Source organism: Lepidothrix coronata, unplaced genomic scaffold (genome assembly GCF_001604755.1).
Source record: "Lepidothrix coronata isolate B3197 unplaced genomic scaffold, Lepidothrix_coronata-1.0 Scaffold11, whole genome shotgun sequence".
Taxonomy (NCBI): domain Eukaryota; kingdom Metazoa; phylum Chordata; class Aves; order Passeriformes; family Pipridae; genus Lepidothrix; species Lepidothrix coronata.
In genome coordinates, this window is record NW_016690191.1 from 3,945,477 (window position 1) to 3,952,846 (window position 7,370).

Consider the following 7,370-nt stretch of genomic DNA (forward strand, 5'->3'; position numbering starts at 1 on the left):
TGGTGTCAGCTCATCCACATGTATCAGCACACGGGGCTCCAAGCAGGGCTGCTGCTGACCCAGTGTGAAGCTTTCCAGTGTTCCCGGTCCCAGAGCAGACGCAGACTTTGGACGGCTGCCTGGAGTTTAAATGTCTGTGTTTTAGACCCAGACTTCCTTCTGAGTGGTTCCAAAGGGAAAAGCAAAAAAAACCAGAAGTGCTTCCAAACCCCTAATTTATCTGTCAATGGCCAGTGTTCTGCCATCCCTTGAATCTGAGAAAGGCAGAGAGGAAGTGTGACTGGGGAGCACAACAGGCCTTTTGGCTGCCCTCTTTGGCTTGGGGGTATCAAGGGGAGTCAAGGGACTCCAGAGGAAGCAGCAAGCGGCTCCAGCTGGGCAGGGGTCCTGACAGCATCGCGTTAGGAGGAGAGAGAGGACAGACAGCCTTGGTGTGACTCAGCCCCAGCACTGCGTCAGTGCCTCCTACTCATTCCTAGGGTTTGAAGTCTATGTCCCTGGGCTGTCCACCTCCATGAGCCCAAACGCCTTCTTTTTGGCATGGGCAAGTGCAGGAAATGAAAAGGTGATCCCAGGAGGCCCCCAGCACTCCCCTTCCTATCAGTATAATATGTGGATTGTTTTCTTGAAAATAGGATCATTTATTCTCAGTGTTAAACAGGGCAAAAAGCTCAATGACTCCAAACTGGCTTATTCCAAAAACTTGTTTAAAAATCTGGCCAGTAAAGGCACATTTCCAGCAGTGCCAAGGCTCAGCACCTGGGGCTTCTGGAGCAGGCTTTCTTGTCCTCAGAGAAAGGATTACCAGAGGGAGCATATAGTGGAAAAAAAAAAAAAAGGAAAAAAAAAAGAGACAATTAACTATTGCTGTAGAGTCCTCTAGTGGCGAACGTTCATTTCACAAACTGCCTAAGTTCCCAAGTGAACTCAACCCCCATTTCCATTTTGGATTTACATAAAAATGCATATGCAAAAAAAATCAACATCCAAGTTCCATGCAACTATTTTAACCATTTATGAACAGTGTCAAAGGCAATGGTCCAAAATCAAACAAACAAATCTTCTTCCCTATTATGCCTTGGTTACTCCCTTTCAAGTAGCATCTCCCGTCCAAGGCTACAATATCCTTCCAGATGGGTTGTTTGAAATCCTTGATGCATTAAAAACCTCTGGATGTTGCCTGCCCAGTTTCTGTTGTTGTTGATGATGAGAGAAATGATGGTAGAGAGAGAACCCATAAAACAGAATTGTCACCACGTGTGTGCCAAAACCCTTGCCATTTTAAAATCCAGATGAAAACTGGATGGGGGTGCAGCATTATTGTGCTGAAGAGCACAGGCCAGCTCAGTCTCCAGCAGCCACAGCAGTGGGTTTAGGTGAGAAGCCGATTTTAGATGAGGTTTCAAATCCAAGTAATTTAAAGTATTCTTCACATTATCCTTTCCTGTCTCCTTCCTCCCATGTTGTCCCAAGCCTGCTTTATTTCTGTTCCTGGGCTTTATCAGTTAAAGGACATGACCTTATGCAAAATCCATGCTCAGAGCTGAGTAAAATGGTGTTTGCAGCAATTTGAATATGTGATAGAGGAGAAAAAAGCTATTGCCTGCTCTGAGTTCCCTCTGCTCAAGGGAAAAGCACTACCCTTGGCAGGAATTCCCCTTCCTAAAGAGACTGTCATGTCAATACTCTGCTCTCTTCTTCAGGCCTGGGTCTTCTCAAATGTGTTTCAATTTCTGCTTCATAACCAAGGAAGAAACCTTACAAAGATTTAAGACTTTATCACAAAATATGCTCTCACATGCTGCAACCAAATAATTGGACACTGTTTCTTTCATAAGAGTGTTTTTTCTTCTCTCTGTGAATAATCACCTGCCAATACTGCCCTTTGAATTCCAGCTTCTGCATTGGAATAGCTGTATTAACACCTGCTGGAGACAACCTGCTAGTCCTTGGCAGGCAGTGTAATTTAAGAAGAATCAAAAAATACCAAGAAAAAAGAGATCATAAAATTATAAGCAGACTGGAGAATTCTGCCTCCTAAAATGCTACTGCACCCATGTTAACAAGCAATTCAGAGGACTGAAGCTTTAAGAATTTTTTGAAAAGGTATTTTATGCTGTTCAGTATTTTCCCTGTATTTGAACAGGCACATAGAAATGACACATTTTTTAAGTCACACAACAGTCTGGGCTGGAGTAGACCACAGGCAGTCATCTGGCCCAACACTTAGCACAAGCCCAGTTAGACCAGCTTGCTCGGAGGTTTGTCCAGCTGAGCTCTGAATATCTCTCAGGCTGGAGATTCCTCCCCCTTTCTGGCCCTTATGTGTGATACAGCACCATATATTCAAATTGTGTGATGTTTTGTCTTTCTGTGCAGTCAGACTGTGCTCTGGTTGTGAAGCTTTTGTAGCTAAAAGCTGCAGTGCTTGGTATGTGTTTGAATTTACAGGTCTGTTCCCATTGATTTACTTCAATTATTTTTCTTCAGGCCTGACGTCCCACTAGTAAGCACAGACACCTCTTTGAATTCTTCTGCTGAGAAGTAAAGCTTTAAGCTTATCTCTGCCAAACCCTCAGCAGGGTCCAGATGCTTGCTGGTGTCACTGTTAATTAGGCTGATTTCAGAAGTGCTTACTGTAAACTTAAACTGAGCTGCCAGCCCCATATCAGTCCCGCCTGCCTGCATTAGTTCTTATATCCCCTCATGTCCAAATCAATAATATTATGTACTAGTAAATAATAATGGTTTCATAAAGCTGAAGTAACAGAGATTTAGAGTGTTGTTTCAGCTACAGAAATGAGCCCCTGGGGTCTGTTTTTTGGCTGTTGATTTTTCTGTGTCCCATAGGAGACTTTCAAAGCACTTTTAAAATTCTTTTCACAAGGGGATTAACAAATAGACCATTGGCAGAGCCCTGGGAGAGGAGATATTGTTGCATCCAAGTGGGGAAGTGCCCTTTTTTTCTCCTCTCCCTGTTTTCTCCATGCCAGTGAAAATTGTGAGGAAAATAAAGTACTATATTCATGCAAATCTTCCTTTTACCTTATGCTGAATTTCAGTGAGAAACCAGAAAGACCATTTTCAGCTACTGGCTGAAAATTCCCTTATTTATTTTTTTTCTGTAGTTTAAATTTCTTCAATTTTTTAGATGCAACATTTCTAGCAAAGACTGGTTAAATGTATTTTTTTTCTTCACTCTAAAACCATTTTCCTTCCAAAAATTGTTCACTGTAAAATTCAAACTGGATTAATTTCTTTCTCTTTTCAGCTATGAGGATTAAGCTTCAGGAAAGGAACCGACTCAGATACCAGGTAGCCGACATGCCAGGGCAATTAGACTTGATGAGAAGCTCTGGCATAACAAAATTTTTCAGATAAACGAGATGTTAATTCTGAATTCCAGAATGAAACCAAATTACTGAAACCCAGAGCAAATCCCTTCCACCTCCCAGGGAGAAAGAGACTGAAACCTGCTTCTCCAATTGCTGGATTTGAGGTGAACAGCATTGGTTGTTCCCTGAAGCTTCTGGCTTACATTACCTTCCCACAGGAGACCAGAAGACCCGAGGGATGGGAATAAAAACCCATGTTCACACACAAAAGGCTGACAGATCTTCTGTCTTTTCTAGTGAGTTTTTAGAGGCAGCTGGGAAACACCTGGCCTTTAGGGCAGGCTCCAAGCATCACCTTCTTTCAGAGGTATCTCAACACTAGTCCTTTGCACCTGTTTAATTTTGACTCTATATGTCTGGTTCAGACCACCAAATTAAGAGCCTTCACAAATTCAAGGAATCCCACTGCCACCTACGGAAGTTTTACTTGGAAAAAACCCATGGAGTAGACCATTAAAATGGAGAAGGAGAGGAGACCTTGTGGTATGTTGTCTACCTGGATGGTTTCTGGTAATCAGTGATTTTCACTTAAAACCTCTGTGATCCCTGGGCCTCTACAAGATTATACAACAGCCCTAGCTCAGGGGGCCCTTATTCCAGGTGATTTCTTCATATGCTTTCATATTCAGTTAGACAAATGGTGAAAACAAAGGAATCAGAAGAGGGGTTTGGGGACTCAGAGAGAGAATTGTGCCTTCTCCTCCATGTCTACAGTTGTTCCTACCTGTTCTTAACTTCCTGGTAGCACTATGCTGTGAAGGTGCTATGCCAGGATAACCAAAAACACAGAGGCTTTGTTATCTTTAGAAACCACATCATCACATGCCTGATCCATGTACAGCCCAGAATTTATTAGGGGAAAATTGTCCACACATCTGCAATTCATATAAGCCATAAGAACAGTTTGTTTCTGCTGCCTTGCTGTAGTTGCAGCCCTCATGCTTTCCATCAGGAGATGGAAATGGCTCTCAAAGGAGGGGAGAGAGGGTGTGGAGTGTGTTAATCAGAGCTTTCGGGGCCTCGACCTCCCAGTCACTGAGGAAGGAGGAATTAGGGGGGACAGCTGTGGTGGCAGGTGAGGAATGAGCCCTGGTCCTTGTCCCCAAATCACTGTGCACCAAGGGGGTACTCAGGGAGCTGCAGAGATGTTCAGAGGATGCTGCATCGTGCATGGAGCTGCTGCATCCCACTAGCAGGATCCAAGGTGCTGGCGCTGCGCTGCTGATCAGAGGGTTGGAAGTTCAGGCATCTCCAGGCTTTGCTCCATAATAATTACCTTCTATGTACACCTCATGTAATTAAAAGCCAGAGCATCTTTTCCCCTCCTCAGTGCACAGGCACTGCTCTGCTGTTGTAAACACACTTGAAATTGGAGCAGGGCCTTTCGCTGGCTGAACTTCTTGCTTTTATTTCATGTTAAAAGCTGGTTGCAGATACTACCTGTGCTGCACAGGGGCTGGGGGGTTTATATTAATTAAATGTTGCTATGGAAACTTCACATCAGAGGATGGTGTTTCTAGGAGAGAGAGGGAAGGAGTTGCTCCTAACAGAAAGGTCCGTGGCTGATTTGAAGGGACAGGTTTTGCAGGATTGTGTTTTTGTAAAGTTACCAGAGCCTGGGAAAGTCTCCTGGGTTCCCATGTCCTTTTCCTTCCTATGACTGGTAATTGCAGACTTCCTCAATCCTCTCCTCTGAGCCCTGCAAGAAACACAAGTTCTTTGGTAGATCAAATAATCTTGTATTCCTCCTGAAATCACAGAATATTCTGAGTTGGAAGGAACCCACAAGGATCATTGAGTTCAATTCTTAAGTGAATGGCCCATAAAGGTATCGAACCCACAACCTCATCATTATTAGCACCAGGCTCTAACCAACCCTGAGTTAATCTCAGGGTCAGTTTTCCCTAATTCATATCCCAAACAACAGAGAACCAGCTCTGAACACGAACAGTGATGGTATTACATCTGGACACCTGAGAAGCCAGAAACTAGAGCTCTATCCCTGGTGAAAAATGGGAGGTTTGACCCTTTGCAAGGGAGCACAGTCAGACTAATCTGTGCAGATATCCCTGAAGTCCTGCCTTGGTTATGCAAAGAGCTGGTTTTAAGCCCTTCATGTGCTGCTTCTCCTGCTTCTCTGAACACAGAAACAACTAAGACACCTGGCTTTGTCAGCACAGGAATGAAAATAGTTGCAGTACATTTTATAAAATTGAAGAATCCCTTTTCCCAGCCAATTTTGAGGTAATATATAAGTCTTGGTGGCTTATTTGGGATAAACTCTTGAACCAAACTGTGGTTTACCAAATTTGGACTATGAAACACAGAGGAGCAGTCATCCAAAGTACACATAGATAAAACCTTCTTACTCTTTCCAGGTTGTCTTCCATATATTTAAGCTGAGATGTTTCAGGGTCATCAGGTGTTTAGATCATTTCAAGGTCCAGATTTCCATCATCTCTGGGAATTTCATGGAGGAAGGGAAGGATCTACATAGCCACTTTGAACCTGCTATCTAGAAAATGTGTTTCCCTCCCACACAGCAAGCCTTAAATCTGTCCCTGCTTGTGCTCAGATTATAAAAAAAAAAAAAAAAAGGAACTATAGTGCATTTGGGATTGAAGCATGGTACCAAGTTCCCTTTCATGCAGCCCAGGAGTAAATGGGGGTAGCTACAGAGAGCAGGTGGATAATAGGTCTTTTCACACATAAGCCTACTCTGTCTTTCCAATCCAACCATATGGCTTAGAGTATGTGTGAGACCCCAAGTGAGATCAAAACTGCATAGTAAGGAAAATTTCCTTTACTGAAAGACATGTTATCTGGAGAGGCCCAAAAGACAAAGGGTATGAAAAAAAAGTATTTTGGTGGTGTTTTCCCCGTTTCACAGATGAAACCGTTCAGGAACTGACTTTAGCTGATTTCTGTAAGGTTTTGCAGGGCTGAGTTCTGTAATGGCTCTGAGCCAGCACCTCAGGTCAGGAATGAAATCTTCCAGCCAACTTTGATTTCTGTTATTTTGTCAGGCTGCAGTCCAATTCTCTACCAAACAGTTCCCCAAACACATACCCTCATTTTCATCTAGCTCCAATAGAGATCTATCTTTTCAATGATCCCTGACCTGAGTAGCTGCTGCTGAGAGAGATAATATCTAACTAGGGTGTATCATTAAGAGAAACACGTCTCATAATCATATCATCAATTTATTCATCCATCCATCCCTCCATCCACTTTTATCTGTCCTCCTTGAATCTGGATGCAGATCAACCATGCCACCTGCTTATCAATTAAGGAAGAACAGATTCACGGTCTGATAAATTTAGCAAGTGCCATGTAAGCTCTAATTGGTGGACATGATCCACTTGCCTTGCATTAATAATTCCAAAAGGTTCTGCTGATCTTATCACACATTGTGTCCTCTTTGTTTTAATCATCCCCACCCCCATTGCATTGAAATTTTCCGTTGTGACAAGCCCAGCTCTGAAGAAAGCACGTCACTTCTTTCATTGACACTAAAAAATGCCTGTCTTGTTAATAGTATAAACGGACTAGGGGCTTTGCCTTCCAGCTTAATTCAGGAGTGCTATTGGCATGAGTGGGTTATAAAAGCTCTTTTTCAAGACAAAAGACAGTTCCTCACCAGAAAAAAAGCTCAAACATCTTTATGACATCTCAGTGCAAAAAAAAAAAAAAAAAAAAAAAACAATTGAAAAGGATTGTCATAAAGGCAAGTGTGTCGGTTGTGAACTTTACTGAATTGAGTCTAATGCAAAATTCATGCTGAGGTGTCACAAGCGAAAGGCAGTTTATTAATCCAACTTATCTGGAGCTCGTAGGCAGCAGTCATGGTAAATTAAGATCGTATGAATATTCCCCAGGCTCATTTGGGTTCCTATTGAGGACCCCTTTTGTGAGGGCAGCGAGGGCCAGAAAGGTCTTTTGGACCCAAAACAGCCTTCTCTTCCTCTCCCTTCG